This window comes from Lycium barbarum, chromosome 7 (assembly GCF_019175385.1).
Source record: "Lycium barbarum isolate Lr01 chromosome 7, ASM1917538v2, whole genome shotgun sequence".
Taxonomy (NCBI): Eukaryota; Viridiplantae; Streptophyta; class Magnoliopsida; order Solanales; family Solanaceae; genus Lycium; species Lycium barbarum.
In genome coordinates, this window is record NC_083343.1 from 110978875 (window position 1) to 111002620 (window position 23746).

Here is a 23746-nt window from a genome sequence, read left to right on the forward strand (position 1 = left end):
AAAGTGATATATTTCGCATAAATGACCAAAATCTTTATTGTGGACATATAAGCCGAAACAATTTTTCACCATAAACAATTCATATCTACAAAGGCATACTATTAGAACCCGTAGGTCAACTGTATTCTATGGATCTTTAATACCGGGGTGCCTAACACCTTTTCCGGAGGATTACCAGAACCCTTACCCGAACTTTGATTAGATTAGGATTCTTTTAAAACTTAACTGTTTTAAATGAACTCTTTTCGAACTGATTTTCCTAATTTTCTAAAAATTAGGTGGCGACTCTAAAATAATATCTATTTAGAGCACCATCCAAGTATAAGTATATTTTTTCCTTTTTTCCGGTATGATTGACGACCGTACTTCCCAGGGACACTTTCCTTTTAAATAAGGTAGGTGCAAATACGAATCGGAAAAAATATGACCAGCTACAAAGCATCCTTACAGCATCTTACTAACAACTGAAGAGAGTCCTGATGGACCACCAACAATTAAAGGGAGTCCCGATGGACCAAACTTCCATATGGTGGAATACGCCGAGGCCACCCACTCGGAAGGGGAGGTCGGCAGACCAATGTCAGCAGTCTACCGAATGATTGCTTCCACAATGCTAAGAAATGGTTTTGAAACGGGAAAGGGTTAGGAAGGGACCTTGAAGGGATAACAGAGCCTGTACAAATCCCGAAAGAAAATTATCACTTCAGTCTAGCATATACTCTTAGCGAGGGGGAACTCGCAAAGGCTATCAAGAGAGAATTCAGAACAGGGAACCTGTCGCAGCCGATTCCGGGTTGTATCAGTCATTTCCCAACAACACGCCAGTGCCAAATGGAGGAGAAGTTGATGGGGGTATTGAGTTGCTGTTTCAAGAAGAGAGGTGCTACGCGATCACTGAGAAGATCCACGAGTCGTCCACCATACGGAGTTTGAGACAGGAGAGCGCGTGAACAATTAGATATCTACTCCCCTCTTGGATCCTCGGTAGAGAGATATTTCCTTGAAAAAGAATCTTTTGCTAAAAAGCGGCGGCATCGGTTGAGACTCAAGCGATTGTATTTTCTAAAAATACCTTATGATGTTTAAAAAAGGAAATCGTTTGGCCTTATTCTGAGCCAAGACCACAATTTGTAACTCATTTGCCTTTGAATTAATAAAAAGCCTCAGCTTGCGTAAAGCTGCTAGTCTTATTGGATAATAAAACAAAATATTTCTTACTAATCACGTAATAATGACCGACGAATAAGCCTAATTTTACTTTGCCTCGCCTTTTCAGTAGTAATCATAATAAAACAACCAGTAATGTCATGACGTGTCATGAAACGAATGAGCAAAATAGGCAGCAGGAGTACGAGGAGTACGCCGAAGCGACGATGGTGCCAGAAGGGTTGGTAGAGGAATTGGGAGAGTTAGAAGAAAAGAAGAAGCCAAATATGGACAAAACTGAGGTGATCAACCTCGGCAGCGAAGAGGATGTCAATGAAACATGGACAAGTGCTCACTTGGGAGCTTCACAAAGGGAAGAGCTCATAACGTTGTTGAAGGAATATGTGGACGTCATCGCCTGGTCGTATGCAGATATGCCAGGATTTACCGCTAAAATAGTGGCCCACCTATTTCCTATTAAGGAGGGTATTGTCCTGATCAAACAAGAAATGCGAACATTTAAGCCAGACATGAGTATCAGGATAAAGGATGAAGTAGAGAAACAAATCAAATCTGGGATAGTGAAAGTAACATTCTATCCCACTTGGGTGGCCAACATAATACCAGTACCCAAGAAGGACGGAAAGATCAGAGTCTGTGTGGACTACCGAGATCTCAACCGGGCCAGTTCGAAGGATAACTTCTCTCTCCCAAACATCCACATCCTAATAGATAACTGCAAGCACGAGCTGCAGTCGTTTGTAGATTATTTCATCGGGTACCATCAAATACTCATGAATGGAGAAGACGCCGAGAAGGCAACCCTTATCATCCCTTGAGGATCCCACCATTACAGGGTAAGGCCGTTCGGCCTCAAAAACACCGGCGCTACATACATGAGAGCTATGACTACTCTGTTCTATGATATGATGCATCGAGAGATCGAAGTCTATGTTGACGATGTCATCATAAAATACAATGTCATTATAAAATCAAAGGAAAGCTCAGACCATACTGTGGACTTGTGCAAGTCCTTTGACAGACTCCGCAAGTTGAATCTGAGGCTGAACCCTGCAAAATGCGCATTTGAAGTACCCGCCGAAGAGTTGGTAGGATTCATGGTCAGTCGCAGGGGAATTGAACTGGATCCTACCAAAATCAAAGCAATTCACGAATTGCCGCCGCCCAAGACTGTCACGACCCAGCTAGGGGCCGCGACGGGTACCCGGAGCAATTACCGAGTACCGCTTACTCTACTGCTTGTCTTGCTCATTTACTCCTTTATCAATTTTACATACCAATTGCAGGAAAATCATATTTTATCAAAACATAAATACTTTATATACATTTGCCTCTCGGCCATCAAAATAATATACATCTATAAGAAAACATCTTGTGAGACCATCTAACCCACACTGCGTATCTACGAGCCTCTACTAACAAAATGAATACATGGACGGAACAAGACTCCTTCATGCCCGAAATATGCATATATGAATGTACATCAAAAGAAGAGCCATAAGCACCTCTGAATAATGGAGTGCTATCTATCAGCTGACAGCTACTGAGGACCTGGGCCAAGCTCTCCTCCCTGTCTACCTGTGGGCATGAACACAGCGTCCGAAGAAAGGACGTCAGTACGAATATTGTACCGAGTATGAGAGGCATACATAATGAAAGGAAACATCAGTAATATGAGGATAACATCAACATGAGACATCTGGATCTGACTGGTAATCATAAATGAAGTAATGCATGCTATCTTACTCATACTCATCATCATAACATGTATGCATCATATGCAAGCTGCCCGTCCATGTCGGAACGGTGTGATAATCAATAATATTAGCCCGCGTCCAGGCCTCCCGCGTCCGGGGTACCATCTCATGCCGCCCACTAGTGGTGTCTGCCCACGCCCGTAGGTCGTGGTGTATCCGTATCGCCCCCCGCCAAAGCGGTGTCTGCCCGGCCAACTAGGCCCGGTGTGAATACAGTCATGACATGCTTAATTAATGTAAATACTCATAGTAATATGCTTATCATAAAATACTTATCTTATCATAATGCGTATATATGACTCATGATCAACTTTACTCTATCGGGGTGACGTAAGGTCGTGATCCCCCGATTACATTATGGAACCATCATGGACATTCCGCCTCACCTTGGAAGGACTAGTACATATGGTGAGTGTAGGCAAGGAATAACATCATCATCATTCTAGTGTCATCATATCGTATAACTTATCTCATATAGGCATTCATAGGCATAAGCTTTTAACTTCTTAGAATGTAAGAATTCATGAAAGGAATAGGGATTCAAGCTAAAAGATTCATGCCATTAGAAAGAAGGACTAGACTCACATACCTTGGTCGTTTAGCTAAGATATCGCTCACTTGTTCTCCGTCGATATCACGTCGTTACCTTCATGAGAGAATTCGCATCAACATTAGTAGCTAGCTATAAGAACGCTTCGCTAATTCTAGGAAAAGTCGGATAACGCTTCCTTCGCTCATACCACTTTTCCCACGTTCTATATCAACTCCCAATATTCATAGTATTATTCGCAATATCATAATCGACAATCGTCATTTACGTACATTTGGCAAAATCCACCATTTTCCTCAAATTTTCCCTTATTTCTACTTCTAGCTCATCCTTGCGTTTTCATGCATTTAATGCTTGTTTCATGATATAAACATCATTTATAACGTATTTGTACTCACAACACTTCAATATTCATAGTTCAATTCCACTATCATTCATTTATGTCACTATTCACTCAATATTAACCCATTCCTATGTTCTTCTACATTTCAAGTGTCTAAGCTTTCCAATATCTCAAACAACATGGAATAATCATGAAACTTACCTTGGATGATGGTTGAACAATCCTTAAGTAGAAATACTTCAATTAGCCAAAACCCTAGTTCCACCTTCTTGGGAATTTCTTGACTTAGAAGATCCTTTGATGTGTTCTTACACTTATTTTCATGAATTTAGTGTTGTTGGTCTTGATATTCCCTTTGATTCTCTTGGATTCTTGTGGAGGAAATATTTGGAGAGTTCTAGGATGTTCTTGAGTTGTATGGATGAATAATGAAATGAATTGAAGTCCAAGTCCCTTTTAATAATCACAAAAATTGATCTTTAATGAATTCTCGTCGGGATGAACAGTGGTCGTAAACCACCATATACGGACCGTATTTTGATTTACGGTCCATCCTCCATGGCCGTATTTAATTATTTTAAAGACAGAAAGTTTTGGCTGATGGACATAGCAGTTTACGACTGAGGTTTACGGTCTGTAAACCAGTTTACGGGCCGTCCTCCAAGTCGTTTTTAACCATTTTCACAATTTACAGAAAGTTGAGATTTTGGACAAGCTGGAGGACGATTGCACTATACGGTCCGTAAATCACTTTACGGGCCGTATAGTGCCATATACGACCACTGGACAGAAAATTTTTCGCGACTTTCTTATTTTCCAAAAATTCTTAATTAGTCATTCCCGCCTTAACAAAACACCCTGCACTCAAACTTTTCATCATTCCACTCATCATACAAGTACGGAGAAATTTCCGAGGTGTAACAAAGACCAAGAAAGAAGTCATGAGTTTCGTGGGAAGGTTGAATTACATTGGGCGGTTCATAGTCCAGTCAACTGTGATTATGGAGCCGATCCTTAAATTGCTCAAGAAAGTCGCTCCCACAAATTGGACGGAGGAATGCCAAGAGGCATTTGACAAAATCAAAAGATATCTTTCCCATCCTCCCATTTTGATGCTGCTCAGGCAAGAGAGTCCTCCTTTACTGTACTTGTCAGTATCAAAAAATATTTTCGGATGTATGCTCACCCAGCATGATGAAGAAGGCAAAAAAGAACATGACATTTACTATTTGAGAAAGAAGTTCACATCCTGCGCAGTGCAGTATACACTCGTAGAAAAAACTTGTTGTGCTCTGACTTAGATCACTCAGAAACTAAGGCACTACCTATCGGTGTTCACAACCCACCTTATATCCCGAATGGATCTATTGAGATACATGTTTTAGCAATCAATGCCCGTAGGAAAGTTGGCTAAATGGTGGACTCTACTAAGAGAATTCGACATCATATACGTAGCGCAAAAGGCAATCAAAGGACAAGCCCTGGCCGACTTGTTGGCAGAACAAAAGGTCAGGAATCGGGGCGGTATTAATATAAAAAATAGGACAAGACTATCCGATGGCCGCAAAGCTCAACTTCAGGTGTACCAACAATATGACGGACTATGAAGCATATGTCCTCGGCCTCAGGAGAGCATTGGAAATGAACATACAAGAGTTGTTGGTAATCGGGGACTCCAATTTACTCATAAATCAAGTGAAAGGAAATTGGGGGACCAAAAATGATAAGATACTCTCATATGTAAATCTAGTGCAAAGACTATGCAGGAAATTCAGGAATTTCGATTTCAGGCATTCCCTGAGAGCCCAAAATGAGTTCACAGACGTCTTGGGTATGATAGCCTCTGTGATCCACCACCCCGAGAATGCCCACATTGACCCTCTAGAGATCACATTAAGAGAAGAACGGGCTCACTGCGCCCACGTCGAGGCCGAGCCAGACAGCTAATCATGGGATGGCCACATTAAGACCTACCTAGATAAAGGAGAGCAGCCCCCCCCGCCCCCCCCCCCCCCCAGAGAGTTCAGCAAATCAGAAGAAGATCATCAGAAGGTTGGCCAATGGTTTCTTCCTGAACAAAAAAGTATTGTACAAAAGGACACTTGACCTTGGGTTACTCAGGTGCGTGGATGCCAAAGAGGTTACAAAATTGCTGAAAGAGGTGCACATAGCTGCCTGTGGACTTCACATGAATAGATTCGTGCTCGCAAAGAAAATCTTAAGGATAGAATATTACTGGACGACCATGGAGCATGATTCGTACAGAAGTGCCATTAGTGCCAGATACACGGAGATCTGATCAAGGTTTCTCCCACAGAATTACTTGCGACGAGCTCACCATGGCCATTCGTGGCATGGGGGATAGATGTCGTAGGACCCATCCAGCCTCCGGCCTATAATGGACATCATTTCATTTTAGTCTCCATCGATTATTTTACCAAACATGTAGAAACAACTTCGTACAAATCAGTGACCGAGAAAGTCATGGATGACTTCGTCAAAAACAATCTGATATGTCGCTTTGGTGTACCGGAGTCCATCATCATAAATAACAATGCCAATCTGAATATCCATTTGATGAAGGACATCTGGGAACAATTCAATAGTAACCCACAGAAACTCTACCGCCTACCGGCCACGGATGAATGGAGCCATGAAGGCTGCCAACAAAAACATCAAGAGAATCCTGAGAAAAATGATCGATAACTATAGGAATTGGCACGAGCAGCTGCCTTATGCTTTGTTGGGGTACAGGACGAAAACCCAAACTTTCACCGGGGCAACCCCGTACCTCCTTAGTACAGAGGCAGTCATACCCGCAGAGATAGAGATCCCTTCGCTCAGAATCATCTAAGAAGCGCAGTGAAATAATGCGGAATGGGTCAGAAACCCCTACGAGCAGTTGGCCACGATAGATGAAAAGAGAATGGTGGTCATATGCCATGGACAGCTGTACAAACAAAGAATTTCGCGAGCATTCAAAAAGCGGGTCAGAGCCCGAATTTTTCAAATTGGACAACTTGTACTCAAGCAAGTATTCAAGAAAAATACAAGGGAAAATTTGCACCAAATTGGCAAGGACCATACATGGTCAGAAAGGTTCCATCAGGAAGAGTCGTAGTCCTAGCTGAAATGAATGGACAAGAGTGGCCCAGAGCCATCAATACAGACGCGCTCTAGAGATACTACGCTTAAGATTCCATTTTCTTGTAATCGCAACATTATTTCCATGTAATCATATCTTTTGCTTGTAACCATATCTTGTAATATAACCGAAAAAAGAAAAAAAACAAATCCGCAATGTAATGAACTATGCAATGACTAGACTTCTCCACAGTGGGACACATAGGTAGTCCATACTGGGACCAATCACCTTATTAGTAAAAAACAAAACTCAATTACTTTGTTTCTGAACTACGTTCGACCTGAATTCCTACCACGACAGGATACGTAGGTGTTTTCAAGCTTGGTCGTCATAATAGAAAAACCCAGGAAGCCATTAGGAAAACCTCAGAGACCATAAAGTAGGAGGAATCGACGAGATCAGGATACAAGGACCGGCGCAAGAGTTAGCTAGCATCAAACCTACACTAGGGCAGAATTTTTGAGAGAGTCTAAAAAATTCACACCAGAAACAATCGACAAAGAAAACGGCAAAACAAAGCCATACACTGGGTAGAATTTTTAAGGGAACCTAAAAAATTCCTGCATAATGAGACAAAGCAAGGGTTGCTCAGAACAAATCCAGAAAAATAGGGTTGAGTTTTCAAAAAAAGATCTCAAAAAATATGTCAGTTTAGAGAATCAGCAATCGTACCTCCCGAGAGAGTCAGAGGACCTCGTTCAAAGACACATGTCATGACAAAAGTTTTTTTTTTAAATAACATGACGCACACTTTATAAATTTTACTTTAGATTTTCAAAATATACCCATTAGTATAAGTACGCTCTAAACCATCTCTCAAAATACCGAGCCCAAGAGGGTTCGGAAGAGCATCAAGAAGAGCCACTATAAGGGAGGAAAACGACACTAATTGGCTTTTTAGGAAACTCACAATTTTTCTGTAGATGTAGGTTTGTAACAGGATAGCAGGCAAGCCACTAATCGGTTAACTCACAGCAAAGTTGAAAAGTAAAAAACTCAGCCCAGCAGAGAAGGACCAAAGAGGTCACAGCAAAAATAGGTAATAAATGTCACATCCCGACGAGCAGCGCGACAGGCTCTGGCCTGTAGGCCGAGAATCACCTGACTTAACAGTTACTTTGAACATTATATATTGGAACTCGAAGAACACCTGCACGCAAAAAGGCCCAACATAGAACTATCCGATAATCCAACATATATGTACACATGCGAACCGACAAGTTCGCTACAACATCACGAGTATCATAAAGCCGGCTGTCACGACCCAACCCCATGAGTCGTGACTGGTGCCCGAGTTGGACACTCGTATACGAACCTGTTAGATATAGTCAGACTGAAACTAAGGACAGTATGGAAACTTGTAAAAGCAACTAAAGATTCATAACGCCACATATCATCATAAACCTGTCTCCTGAGGAGTCACAGCTAACCAACACATAACATAATATGCAAGCCGACAAGGCTGCCACTATATATGGAAATATCCAAAACGAATCGTATCGACATAGCTAACCAAAACCGACACGCAACCCACACATGTCTACAGACCTCTAAGAGTATAAAAGTGAAATATGACGGGACAGGGCCCCGCCTTACCCCTGGATATGCATAAGTCTACATCAAAAGATCTGTACCAAAATACTCTAGGTTCCGGAACAATGGAGCTCTCCAGACCGCTGAGCAGAATTCCTAAGCTGGAGGGTTACCAAACCGAGTGTCTGTACCTGCGGGCATGAAACGCAGCCCCCCCCCGAAGAAAGGGGGTCAGTACGAGAAATGTACTGAGTATATAAAGCATGAAATACAATAAAGAAGATTATGACTGAATAAAAGATTACAGAAGGAAAGTATGATAATCAAAGATACCAATGCACTTGTGCCTTACGAGATGAGAATCATGCATATCTACATTATATACCATATCTGGCCCATTATGGGACTCGGTGAATAAAGTCATCGTATACCATACCCGGCCTATCATGGGACTCGGTGCCATAATCATATCATATATATACACCGTACCCGGCCCTCTAGTGAATGACTCGATGAACAATGCAGTGAAACTATGCACGAATACATACCCGGCCCAGGACTCGGTGAATGATATATTAACGGCATGCACGAGCAGAATATCATGAGCAACCATATGCAAACTAAATCATCTGAGACTCAATAGAATAATTAGAATGAACTAACACTTGAGAATCAAGGACAACAGTCATGTCAAGTACCCCTCGAATGTCACTATGTATTATATCAAATAGGATTTCAGGAATTACAAACACGTATCAGGACATAATAACATAGCTTCTGAAAATCAAGAACATTAGCCATTCTAGTATCTCTAAGAATAGGAGCTTCTTTGGAGTTTATATATTCGTCGTCTGTTTGTATCATATAGACCATGCCAAAAAGAAGAAGGAAGGGATAGCTTTACATACCTTTGACACTTAATCCGTGACTCGATATATATACGCTGCCCGAAGTACCTCAACCTATTTTAAGACGTTAAGAAGTATGGTTAAGCTACGGAAAAGCTTAAAACGTATTTCAAAGTTAGTAGCTTCTTTCTAGAAAATTGGGCAGCATTTCCCCTATATTGTTTACTTCCCTCACATTCAAACCAACTCTAAAACAACTAGATTACATCAACAACAACACGTCCCAGTTACCACATCAAGAACTAGCCAAAACAAGATCCAAGAACACCTCGGAACAGCCCGCACCGCACGCACAACGCTCCAAATCAGTCCACACGTTGCAACGTTCAACAATAATAAACATAACAACCACGACATATTCAAGTTATTCCTAACGACCTATAGCCACAACACATTAACAAAATGACCTAACAATAACATGCCCCAAACAGCCCATCAACAACAATAACACAAATACATAATCATAACCACACTTTTAATCCTTCAACTCAACAAGAACAGCCCCTAAATACCATATAACAATGCCCAACAACCTCATGAACATCTAATCCACAAGAACATAGTACCATAACTCTTCTCATAATTCCACAAAATCCAATTCATATCTCAACAATTTCATATAAACAACTACAACTTTAAATATCAAGATTCCTTCACTTTTAACACATAATCAATAACAATAATAACAACAACAACAATCAAACCCAATTTAATTGAATACAACACCTATATGATCATATGCATTTTCTTACTTCTAATTTCGCTTAATACAAATTAATCCCTCAATTACAACATCATTTAACTCCAATTACACTATAAGAAGAAGAAATCTTACCTTAAATTAGCTAGAACAGATCCTACAATCACTTGCACCAATTGCACCACTTCTTCTTCCTCAATTTAAATCCTAACGTTGCTGCTTCTTTGAGACGTTTAGAACACCTACTAGGGAGTTATAAAAAAAATCAAAACCTTGGAACTGGTCATGAGCTCAAGGTGGCAGCCATGGCTGTTTGTAACTCTCTCTCTCTCTCTCTCTCATGATGAAGATGAAAGTGAAATAGATGCATTAGTCATCAATAACATATATATATAGGCAACCAACCCACTTGACACATGTCCCACTATGTCATCATCCATGCTCCAATCATAATTGTCCACATTTTAGTGGGGCCCACCTAATAATCTGATCATAGTTGTTAATTAATTCCTATTCTTCACTAACATCTCCACACTAATAATAATTAACTAGCAAACCGTGCAATATTAAAATTGGGATTAAAAAGTCCTTGTCTCATATCCCGAAAATAATCTTGTCCTTGAACTTATGTCGATTAACTTACGAATAATCCAACGTACAAAAATACGGGATATAACACCGGCAAGGCTAATAGGAAAGTATTACAGATCAAAATAAGGCCAACATGACCATACACAATATTTACATACCCCACTATGTCTACGAGCCTCTAAGAGTGTACTTATGAACATGTATTACACTAGTAGAAAAGTACCAAAGATAGCAAGTCCGAAGTAGTGGCACTTGCTGACATCGCTGAAGCTGGAAATCCTACTGCGATTGCTCTCCGATAACTCTGTCAGAGCCTGCAGCACGAAATGCAGTGTCCCGGGCAAAGGGACGTTTGTACGGATAAAAGTACTAAGTATGTAAGGCGGGATGCAATAGCATAAGTAAGGCAGAAGTACAAAGAAAATAAAAGTAACCTGTCATCAGAGAACGTGCGTTATGGAATGCATGCATATTCCAGAATCATATGTAAATGAGGACATATATATATTATAATTGTTAATGTTGAGGAACGTGCAACCCGATACATAAATGTTAGTGCTGTGGAACATACAACCCGATCCATAAATATAGTATATTGCTACGGAACGTGCAGCCCGATCCATATATGTTAGTGCCGAGGAACGTACGGCCCGATCGATAAATGTTAGTGCTGAGAAACGTATGGCCCGATCCATAAATATATTATATTAGTGCCGAGGAACGTACGACCCGATCCATAAATATACTATGTTAGTTCCAAGGAACGTACAGGTCGATCCATAAATATCATATGTTAGTGCCGAGGAACTTACGGCCCGATCCATAAATATATTATGTTAGTGCCGAGGAACGTATGGCCTGATCCATAAATTTCATATGTTAGTGCCGAGAAACGTCCGGCCCGATCCATAAATATGATATGTTAGTGCCGAGAACCGTACGACTCGATCCATAAATATGATATGTTATATGCATATACATAATGTAAGTAGCATGCAAGAAAGCCTAATAAAAGCCACTACTCAGTCGAAGTGACATAAGGTCGGTGACCTCTGAATAAATTATGGAAGTTCGTATTGATTCCAAAGAAATAACTTAACGATGATAAACATGATAATATGCCAAGAATCAATCAAATAACTAAGACATTAAGATTTGGAAATACAAAGTATAGGAGTGGAGCGAATTTTCTATAGAACGCTCATGTTCATATTCTAGTTGGATTCGTGTCAAAGAAAGACGGAAGCGAACACCTTACATACCTTATCCGTCAAGCCACTACTTAGAGAATCCCTTACTCCGATGCTTTCCCTTCACCCGAACCTATATATCGAGAAACACATCTTTAATCATACTTTCATCATATTTCTATCAACTTATATGCACTAATTATTAAATACTAATTCGGGTTACGAAAATTTGGGCAGCATCTCCCTTATATTATCCATTTCCTCCAAATACCAAAATAACTCCCAAACAATACCAACAACATCAACATCAATAACAATATCATCAAGATTATACAAGATAAATATGTATATTTTCATCCAAACTCTCTTCAAACTTCAATCCATAAGCCAACAAAACCAACACAATAATTATAACACTTATTCTCATAAATATTCCTAAATCAACATTAATAAAGAGAAGTTCACACCTTACCTTCACTAGAATAGGAAGATCTTCAATATATACTTTGAATCCAAGCCAACTTCAACGCAAGACAATACTATACTCGCGATTACACGTTACCCGGACCTCGATTAATATTCCGTCACTTGAAATTACTCAAAATCCTCACTTTTAGAGGTATATATGCTCTCTTATGCTTGCTGATTTTTCTGAAATATTTGGGAAACTATTATGACAAAAAAGAGGGGTTTTAACCCTTATATAGTGTGCTAAAGTCGGCGGCACTGTAGCAGCGTGTTTTTGCTCTGTCAGCCTAACTTGTAACGTCCATAATTTTCTACTCCAATGTCGTATCAGTGAGCAGTTTGTTGTGTTGGAAACTAGACTCGACGAACTTCACTTTAAGTTTTTGCTTTGCTTCAAAACTCCTCATGTACTAAAAGATATGCTTCCTCCAAGTTGGACCAAAATTGCCCCTCATATTTTCTTCAAAGTTCCAACAAATTTAATTTTCTTGATCCACTTGCCCTCTAATCCTTCCGTAGCTTATTATATGAACTTAAACCCTCGTAACCATGTGATAGGTGCATACAATCTCATGTATCCTGGGAAGTCCTCCAAGTCTACACTTAAAACAACTAATGCCTAATAGGTTTCACGTATAAAATTATGAGGTGTAACAGTAAAGACACATCTTGCCGCAAGGGTCACGAAGCCAATGAGCGTAAAAGACAAATCCGACCAAAAAGGTCATACAAAGAATGAATAACGAGGATATATCAGACCAAGAGGTTGCAGTGAAATAGCATAAAGATATATATAACCAAAAGGGGTCATGACAAAGACAAAGAGGGATATTCGACCACGAGGGTCACAGCCCATGCTAGGACGAAAGAAAGATTATCTAGCCAAAAAGGCCATATCTGTCACCCCCATCATATTTTTACTTTCCTGTTTCCAAGAGGGCCATTGCACGTTTATTTTCCTGCTGCCAAGAGAGTCATTCATACAAACTGTAAAGAGAGCCATTGCACGTTTATTTTCCTACTGCCGAGAGGGTCATTCATACAAACTGCCAAGAGGGCCATTGCACGTTTATTTTCCTGCTGTCGTGAGGGCCATTCATAAAAATTGCCAAGAGAGCCATTGCACGTTTATTTTCCTGCTACTGAGAGGGTCATTCAAACAAACTGCCAAGAGGGCCATTGCACGTTTATTTTTCTGCTGCCAAGAGGGCCATTCATCCAAACTGCCGAGAGGGTCATTCATGCAAATTGCCGAGAGGGCCATTCATATAAATATCATGAAAATATCTGCAATATGTTTGAATTTCAGAAGCAGGTGCATAGCCTCCAAAAAGGAGCCAGCTTGCTGAACCAGATCCAAACGAATTGTGGAGCAAATGTGGAACCTTTTCTTACACAACCGGTCAAGATAGGGTGCCGATGAGAGTCAAGCTCTCCGGCTAGGACTTGGAAGCCATCCAATTTTAGACTTAGCCACAATTTGTCTATTTCACTAAAAACCACGACCGATCGGATACACACCAGGGAAATTCGAAGGTATTCCTGCAAAAAGGGGGTACTCTTCTCCAGCAAGTCAAAATACATATGGCCTAATTCCCAGAAGCTAGGGATATATAGGCGGGCTCAAAACCAGAGAGTCGGACACACTCTAGCCACCGTCCATCGAATAAGATATAGTAGACATGATATGCATGTACACAGAATTCAAAGAAAAACAAATACAAGGGTTTCAGTTGACAGATAAGGAATTTCATGTCATTTTTTAGTTCTCAAAGGATAACTTAATCATGCAGTGTATATATATTTCTACTTATTTTAGTCTTAAAAGGTACCATGGTGTATAGTTTCACATAGGGGAACCCCAGCAACCTAGAGCAAAGGGGACTAAGGTGAGTTTGACTATAAATTTCAAGTCCTATCCTTTTTTCTCTTGGCCCTAGGTAAGTCACATCTATGATCAACCAGTCACCAAGTGACAACCCTTTCAATCAGATCACACATGTGTCCACATAGGTCCTTATACTTACCCAAATCTTAATGTAATTATGTTTCAAAAGAGAGACATGCACCAACAGAATTAAAGGAATAATAGGAATGAAATGTCACATAAGAGTTCAAATAAAGGTGTGAGCACCGAATGATCATAGAAAGTATACAGACAAGGAAAGGCAATGTTTTAATAGATGTGCATACAGATTAAACTTCTTAATAACAGTCTTGGCATGTGTTATAGGAATGGCAAAACAAACACCTATGAATGCATACTAACACAGGTTCAATATAGGAGCAAATAGGCAAGGACATGCACACAGCTTACAAACTATTTCATAATAGGCAAACATCATGGTTAGACCACTATATGCAGATCTAAACCTCACTACTATTTCTTAAACAGCAGAATCATCATACTCTTGTCATGTGCTGGTGACATCAGAGTTAAAAAGAGATATGCATAGACTCAAAACAAACTCAAATAAGCAGGTAATGTAGCACGAGAATACTCTTTCAACAGATAAAGACACTTAATCAGATTAAGGGCTTATGCCACATTCAACACGGAGGAGGAACTTATCACAACATGTTTGATATCAGCTTAGGCATGTATACTATATTTTCCTATTAACAGTCTCAAGATCCAAGTCGAAAATATGCTTATCAGATTATAAAATAACCAGCTTAAACTTTTTTAAACCAAACAATACACAATAGCCTCTAACATGATGTTAAACCAAGTTCTTGCCCAAGTCCCATTTTAAACTAACCCTTAAGTATACGTAATCTTGCAATGGTTCAAACACACTATAGGCAATTAACACTAATAGAACTTTAAGCTTACTCCAAATTTGGACCAGGACTTCTCTTAATCACATTACACTCTATCAAGCTAAGTCAACAAACAACCAAACAAGCTTTATACTAATCTTAGATAACTCATTACTCATTTAACTTAAACATTTGATCCAACTAATCATGTCTAGGTAAACACACCAGCAGATAGGCCCATTCCTATACTAAACACATACATGTAATTTGGACTATACAAACCAGTCTTTAGCACAGGCTAAATTTAAACAGGACAAACAACAGCTAGACATAATTTTAAACTGAGTTAACACACAAGCAGGGTCTAGTTCCATATAATAAAGACTCAGCCATTAACAATAAACTAAAACCAACTTAGAGGGACTAAAACAGGAAGCTAATACTCATATACATAACTAAACAAGATTTAAACATGAGCAAATATAACTAAACAAGTTTCAAATCGGCTTAAAACTAGCAACTAATAAACATGCCAGGCAAGAATAATAATTAACACATGTAAACAATAACTAATCTAGCAATTAACATTGCTAAACTAAACAATCTAGCACATATAAGTAGGACATAGATAACAAATGCTAAAATAAACAAAAAGGAGGGATATTACTTCTTGTATGCGCATCCTAATGTCGAGACTTCAATTTGGAAGATCCTTTTTCTTCCTCCTCGAGCTAAGACAGACACAATAGAAAAGAAAATACGTAGAAACTTTCACTAATCAAGAAAATTAAAGGTCTTAAACAATTTGCTAGAAACCTAGGTATTGTCTAGTTTTATGAATATGCAAGTGATATTCGGTGTATCAAAGTGTGAATTAGGGTTTCTTTATATAGAAACCCAAAAATCTAAGAAACCCTAACCTAACTCAATGTGGGACTTTCATAAAACTTTGAGAATAAGCCTTTGTTTCAACATTCAAAGGCCATGATTTACTCGCACAAACATATCAAGGGTCATAATCAACCCAGAATCGAGTCAATCCATTTGGTTCCTCATGAACAATGAAAACTCGATATTCAAATCGCATGCAGACAAAAGTAATTAAATATTTTCAGTGTTTGAGACTGTTTCAAAGCAGAAAAGTAAGAAAATAAGAGGTCAATACCTTGTTTGAGTTGGAATATGGCGAATTTGGTTGAGAAATGGCTGAGCAATAAATGCTCTTGCCGTTCTCAGCCATGTCGAGTCAATACCACGTGATGAGGGCCTGCCATTTTGCCATTTCCGGCATGTGACATCGAAGAGAGAGAAAAAAGAGGGGTGGCAGGTAGGTTTTGCCCCTCCTCTTCAACGTTTTGAAACAAATGAGACCTTTAGGGTCCGTTTGTGTTGCTGTTGATTGTATTGAGAAGGGTTGGGCTGGGTTTGGCCTTATCAGGCTGGATTCGGATCAACTTAAAAAGGGAAAGGGCCAATATGCATATATACACACGGTATACATGTATACTCATGTATATCTGGGTATATGTTGTATATACACGCAGGATAGCTTAAGTAAATGGCCGTAATTTAAAAATTAGTTAATTAATTCTTTAGTCATAATTGATTAATTAGTCAATCAACCCAAATAAAGGCACGGTGAGTTATGCAATAAGTCATAGATTTGCAATTATGGCCTTAATTGAACTTAGACCACGAATTGGCTATTTCAATTAGAGCCATACTTAGTCTAATCAACCAATTCATAACTAATTTTGCACAAATGACCTTGATTGATTTAAACCATGAAATTGGCTATTTCAATCATGGTCGTAATCAACTAACAATCGATTATTTCAATTGCAGCCACAATTAATCACATAGAAAACAATTTTTAGATAAATTAATTTAAAAAAATGCAAATTGGTTATGCAAAGCTAAGAATTGACGGGTAAAATGATTAATTCACTTGATTAATCAAACTTCTTGAATAAATGGGGTAAAATGCTTACTAATTAATTTTCTGGCCAATTGTAAATAATTATTTTATATTATCCTCTTGATTAAATTTGGAAAATATTCCATATTAATTATAAAATATGCCAATTAATTTTCTAAATTATTTATAACATTATGGAATAATTTTGCCAAATGAAATGGCAAAATTATCTTAAGTAATTTATAAAATCATTTTAACTCACAGAAAAATACACATTTCATCTCGTTTAATATCCAAGAACTCTGTGTAATTAAAATAAATTATGGAAGGTCAAAAATTAGGTGTCAACAGTCAACCCTTTCAACTTTAATCTTGTAGCAATACAGGTCAAGGGGATTCTGATACAGGCTATGCCTCCACTAAATAGTAGATGAGGGACCTAGTTGTGTACCAGTTCAGTGCAGTATGTAAAGGACACAGGATGTTTCCATAGAAAACTCCTTGCTCAAGGAATTAAAAATTACGACCTACCCCAGTAGGATTTCAACTCCACTACACGAGAAACTTCAGGTTACAACTCTACTGTAAGCTAGGAATTAACGCCTATAATCCCTTACCCTTACAATAACGTTTACGCAACCTAAGAACTAAACCCCATAGTCCCTCCTCACTTGCAATGCTCCGATTGCAAGCACCTCCACTTGACTAACTCTAGCCAAGGACCACTAATACACCTAGACTAACATTAGCCTAGTCTACAACTCAAAATCTTGTGGAAACACACTTCAAACAAACACACTTTGGGAATTTAAAACACCTACGACCAACTTCTAAACAAGAAGAGTAAGTTTACAGTTTAAGCACAAACGAACAAAGACTTACAACAACATAAAGAACTTAGACTAAATCTGCGTCTGGATTGGGTTCTTCAGTTTTGCAAGTGACTTGTTCTTGAGAGACTTTGAGAACTTGTGATGGCAGAGATTTGCTCGATCTTGATTAGGCTTTCAAGTCTACTCAATATGTTGCCATCATGTTATATATATAGTTGAATTATGTGGAATAGATAAAGACCACGTATTCACTTTAACCTAAAGCATGGGGCAACTCACAACTGTACTTGTGTGCAGCAAGTTACTCGGCTTTACAGTTGTGTTTGCCGACAGTACAAGGTGCACAGAGAGCAGATTACAAACCAGGTCTCTATCTGATTCTGAAACAGTTTGATAATCATCAAAACACGAATGCACTTGGGACTATTAGATTCCATAGTAGAAATAATATCCATGCTTTTATCATCTAAGCATTTTATCAAACACTTGGTGGACATAAAGCCGTACAACCTTCTTTAATTATGGTGTTTTCTTCACCCAATTCCCATTCTATTACTTCTAGGTGATTCTACAATCTCAATTAGATATAGTTAACATCATTCTTTATCACCTATATGATTACAACAATCCTAAGTCAATAATTTAAATCTTACCATAGTTCATATGATTCTCTTTATCAAACCCATCAACTTATGGCCCAAGAACTTAGAGTCTAATCATCCATTCACAACTGCAAATGATTAGAGAGTATTAGAAGTATTACCTTTTTAAAGTTCAATCCTCTTGAATTGGAGTTCTAGGGTTTCTTTGCTAAAAAATGATGTCTCAATCAAATATCTAATGATTTGAAGAGTTTAATCAAGTTAGAAAGGTATTAGGAACTTGAATTCAACCTAGAATCATTGTAGAACTTACCTTAGAGGGTTCTTGAGGCTTGGTACTTGTTCTCTCTTGCCTTAGGATGATTTTTCGTGATCATGGGTGTTAGGGAAATAAACCTCATTCTTAAACAACTATCTAATCTTAAGCACCTCACTGTCCATCTTGATTCCAAAACAACTATTTCCACCCATATTCATCCCCATAGTACTTCACATGTTTAAAATGTCACATTAATACTCATTTAACACCTCCACATCTAATCCGGATTTACGGGATGTTACAAGATGAAAGCTTACTTTCCTAATTCTAGTTCGAGATGTGTCTATACATATGCTTTTGTTTTTCTTTTATTGCTATAAACTCTAATTGATTTATTAATAAAAATAGTCAGTGAGACCTTTCCATTGACCATAATTTTTTAAAAATAGCGAGAAATGATTAGGTTCTGTTATATTTAGGAGTATCGACTAAAATAGGTCAAACCTGAACTGGTTAATATAATTAACACGGGGTTTAAAAACAGAAAGGTCAATTGTGAAGCCAGAAATTTAACTGAGGATTCAAAAAGGAATAGAATATCTCCTTTGAGGATTAAACCTATGACCTAAAGTAATATTTGAATTGTCTTTTGCCACTTTTAAGACTAAACATAAAGTTCAGTCTTAAAAGTCTAACTTTGGTTGTATATAATTAAGTAGCCGAAAATTTGGTATGATATAAATTTTTAAAAAATAGTATGTTGAACTGTGTAATTGACACTCCTAATCCTATATTATCATGTGTACCAATGTTACATACATGACACACATGTGAGATACACATGGCATACAAGTGAGAAGAAACTCCGAAGTTTTCAACCGCTGCAACTCCCAAATTAATTTGTAATCTCGAATTAGATTTTGTGTAATATCTGAGAAAGAAGATAAAAAATAATAATAATGAGAATATCTTTAAAATTTCTAATTTTCTGGGTTTTGTGGCAAATTGTATATAATAGATTTTGTCATATGTTTTGACAGTGGAATAGTACCGTACCTTTTTTTTCCCCCCTAATTAGAGGTTTAATTACGTATATTGTAAGTCTTCCGAAAATATACAAAGAAATTAAAACTTGATTATAGTTGGTCAGATTGATTTATGGCTCATTGCTTAATTTTTTTTTGTTTTCTACTTGTTGTCTGGTATCTGCATTGGAGCCCGACTATATCCGAATTCGCTCCGCATAGGACCCATATATCCAAAAACGCTCCTTACTAAGGATTTTTTCATTCCCAAGGCTCGATTAAGGGAGGAGCAACCCCATCCGTTGTAGCACATCCTTTGGTGGTGGCTCATTGCTTAATTAACCCATCTTGGCCTAACCCATTTTAGTCTAAGTAATTTCTTAGCAAATTATTATTCATTCACCCTATTTCGAGTTGTACCCAAGTTTAATTTAATCCTGCCCATTCACACCCATCGAGTAACCACTAGAACCTGCTGGAACTGAAAACTACAAGTGATTTTAATTGTGCTAAATAATCTATACTATATTAAAAGCACGAAGGAACTTAGAAATATTGATTGAACTTTTTTCTCTTCATTAAAAGACTCTGCAATAGAGAAAATCGTCATGTACTATTTTCCTCATATTTTTACTTAATTATCTTTATAGTAATTATTAGGACTTTGAGATCAAATAGAATTTTCTTTCTTTTCTATTTGAAGCATGTATTAATTCCTAATATTTAGGACTTTAAAATTCACAAATTTTTTACCTTATATATATTTTTATTAAAACTTCGAATCCTATTCAGATTTTAACATATGTATCAAAATTTAATTATAATAGAACACGTTAGAAAAGGAAACTATTTTGTAATTTGACCACAATTAAACTTCTATTTAAGTAAATACCTTTTAATGATCAGACCAATCTTTTTCATATAGCAAACCCTATAAATCTAACACGCCGTTTTTTATACTTTTCATTCCAACTGTGATTCAAGCCTTTTTCTAGCTTTTATTGTGATCTTTCTTTTTCATGATTTCTTTATTTCTTTTGTTAGTACCTTGAATCACAAATGCATGTGTTGATTTTGAGTTACATCATTGAATGTTATTTTTAATTAATATTTTTTGTTGGTTACATTATATTGAAGCATTTTTACTAATTAAGTTTTTTTAGTTTTACGCTTGGTGAAAATCATAGTTACAACTGGAAGGTTTTTTATTGTAGGGATTTTAATTATTCCTTGTGCGATGAATGTGAAATCCGACAAGGCCTGACGCCAATCCGAAAGATTAAAGAATAATATGCGTACTAAAAAAATGGGTAGACTAGTTTTAAAGCCACGTGATATTTTCTTAATTAAAAAATAAGCTAAATGAGTTTTTTTTAAATCTCGTTAGTGGAAAGGGTATATTTGCACTATTTGTGTAAGGGCATGGGTATATTTGCATCTTTTTGTAACAATAAGGTATATATACACCACTTGTTTTTTTAATCGGGCGTATATCTGCTCTAAATTGCAAAATTAAGAGGTACATTTGCACCTTTTCCCTTTACTATTTTCCTCAAATTATTATTTAATTATCTTTATAATCTATCTATATTATATTACATAGAAAAAAGTCGTTCACCTTTTTTACCCTTTAGAAATAGATTTCACACTAGAAAAAATAGTCATTTAATAGTTTTCCTAATATTTAGGGTTCAGAATTAATTAAATTTTCACTATCAAAATTTTTACTTATTTGAACTAGGTAAGAACTCCTTAAATTTATGAATTTCAAATCGAAAAAGATTTTACTTAAAGAAATTCTTTCCTTAATATTTTACTTCACAATTAATTTATTTAAGTTTGTCCGTCTATACTTTTGATTTGTTGTATATTATAGGATTAGTATAGATTTTGTTATAGAAAAAAATTGTGAAGCTCAATTTAAAATCCATCATAGAACTGAAGAATACATCTTTACGTAGTCACCTCACTTGGGGTGCACCTTAAGTTAGATAAAATTGAAATTGTAAAATGTTTTTTTAAGGAGAAACCAAAATTTGCCCGTTTAAATTAGTTTTCTTATTGGACAGGGCTTTTGTTTGTTTAGTTTGAGGATTCACTTAACAATTGGAATTCCTTTATACCAATTATTATTAATTATGTTGTCTTTTCATAAGATAGGTTTAGAATTAGGTTTATTTCGTGCTAGCGATTCTAACAGTGTTTCACTTTTAAAATAAAATTAAAAACAGGGAGCTCATTATCACGATTTCATTGTAAATTTACAATTTATGATATTTCATTGCTTTCATAAGATGAAGGGAGCAAGACAAATTTGTTTGATCTAGCAAAGGTCTTATATTTGTTTCTTTATTCCATATTCTTTAACATGAAATCTTGATAGTGTTTATAATTACAGAAATAAGTGATTTGAGGTAAGTTTTCAAAAAATTTAGTCTGTTCTTGAAGTTATACGACAATAAACGATGGTGTATTCTAGATAGACAAATTCTAATTGAAAAGTTGTAGTTGTATTGTTTATAATGTCTCATATACAATTGATAATTTAAAATTGATTTATTTACAATTTCGTATAGGTTGTTTTGGACATTACATTCTGCCACGGAAAATTTGTTAGGTATTCCCATTCATAAAAATTAATGAAATTATTAATTTAAGATTATTTTTCCTATATTTATAATTATTAAGTACTATTCTTTCATCAACTATAATAATTAATTACTCATTTTTCATAGACCTTTGGTTCGGAATAGGAGTCCTTATTATCGAAGAACATGTGGTTCCTTACGCAACTCAAATGAACGTTGCAACATGTTGCTACTGTTGGGATATATACTATTAATCATGTGTTTGGATATAGTATTTATTATAGAACAATTATTTATTCAATTTTTAATAAAGAGTTAAATAGATCATGTACTAGTATGTGTGTCCTTTACTTATATAGTAGATGATTTAGTGTATAGAGTTTAGCTTATACACGGAAGATTAAACCATCGGTTCTTATAAGTATAAAGTTTATGTTCACAATCTAAGATGGAATTTGGACAAAGTCATCAGTATGATTGTAGCACAAGATTAATATAATGTATCTTCATTGTGGGAACGGTACAGTTCCGTCTTCTTGTGCTAGTACATTTTGTATGTATTGAACGGACCAAGTAGAGATAAGTATTTTTGTATTGAATATATAAAACAAATTCTCCAGTTCATTAAATATACTTATACTCTTAATCTTGATATAATTATTATGATCAATGTGATTTGTTCATTATTTTGATTTATTAAATGATACGACTCAATTGCTGGTCTATGTATTCCTGGTAAATTGGATAATGGCAAAATATATTTGTGAAATAATAATTAGTTGATAGAATTCATGTCTCGACTTTGAGATTGATGATACCCCTTTATGAATGCTTATAAGTCTCATGTGAAAACCCTGCAAGTGGATTTTGTATCCGTCACATGATATAAGTTAAGCGGAAATATAAAGGATTCAATTAGTCAATGAATTAAAATTGTCAGTAATTTAATTTACTTGATTGGTATCTGTAATCTTAACATGGGGAGTTAAATAAGATTTAATGAAAGATTTCGAAATTGAACTGAGGAGTGCAGTTACGATTTTTTAGTGGAATAATTCGTAATTTATTATGGTAGGATTAATTCACATATTTCGAATTAATTCCATAATAGGAAGCCTCGTTAATTAAATTATGTGGTCCCTGCTGTGCCCAAATAATAAAGAATTACATGGAATATTATTTCTTGGCAAAAAATAAAGACCCAGTAAGTTTTGGAAAATGGCGAAAACCCTAAAACCTGTAGTTATAAAATAGGGGTCTTATTCCATAAGGAGGCTAAAGGTTTTAGAAGTTTCTTCAACTTATCCATGGAAATTCGCCACACGAATTTCGCGAATTCTGGTATTATTTGGGTTACACAGCAGAAAACTGTGGAACTGAAGGATGAACACGTGGACAGCTTTTGC